Source organism: Chaetura pelagica, unplaced genomic scaffold (assembly GCF_000747805.2).
Source record: "Chaetura pelagica isolate M959 unplaced genomic scaffold, ChaPel_1.0 scaffold581, whole genome shotgun sequence".
NCBI lineage: Eukaryota > Metazoa > Chordata > Aves > Apodiformes > Apodidae > Chaetura > Chaetura pelagica.
In genome coordinates this window covers 782,049-782,527 of record NW_009952070.1, presented here as the reverse complement: position 1 = coordinate 782,527, position 479 = coordinate 782,049, and the positions used below count along the sequence as shown (strand labels likewise).

Genomic DNA, 479 nt, shown 5'->3' with positions numbered 1-479 from the left:
TAGTTTTGTGCCAGCTCTTCCCTTCCACAGCAAAATGAGCACAATCTGCCTCTCCATCTAATATTTATGACACTATCATCTGCCTAAAACTGGGTTTGGATGAATATTCAGCACATAAGATTCTCATTAAGTTTGCTCCCCAAATGTCAGTAAGCACGCTGCAATTTCCTCAAGAGTGCCAGTATATCAGGGTAACCTGAAAACACTTCTACTGTTACTCATTTAATTCTTGCTGTCAGCTCCTCATATTCAAATGTGAGCAGTACTATTTGCTTGTGATTGTCTGGCCTGGGTGTTTTTTTTGACTCTTTCTCTAGCTGGAGAAATCTTATTCTTGTACTAAGATGTTATTAGAGCACATCAGGACTATAAGGTCCTGTGTAAGTAAGAAATAAGGCTGTAGTGACAGGACCCAAAAAGAAATCTGAAGTAAACGGGTATCAAGACTGAGGAGGCTACAGGTCTGGGTGTCAGCAGGA

The 479-nt window shown here is 40.7% G+C and overlaps 1 protein-coding gene across 5 annotated transcripts in view; it reads left to right on the top strand.

Annotated features, from left to right (window-relative positions):
* KCNIP1 (Kv channel interacting protein 1) overlaps positions 1 to 479 on the top strand; it is a 44,353-nt gene that overhangs the window by 28,260 nt on the left and 15,614 nt on the right. The gene's annotated exons all lie outside the window — the stretch shown is intronic.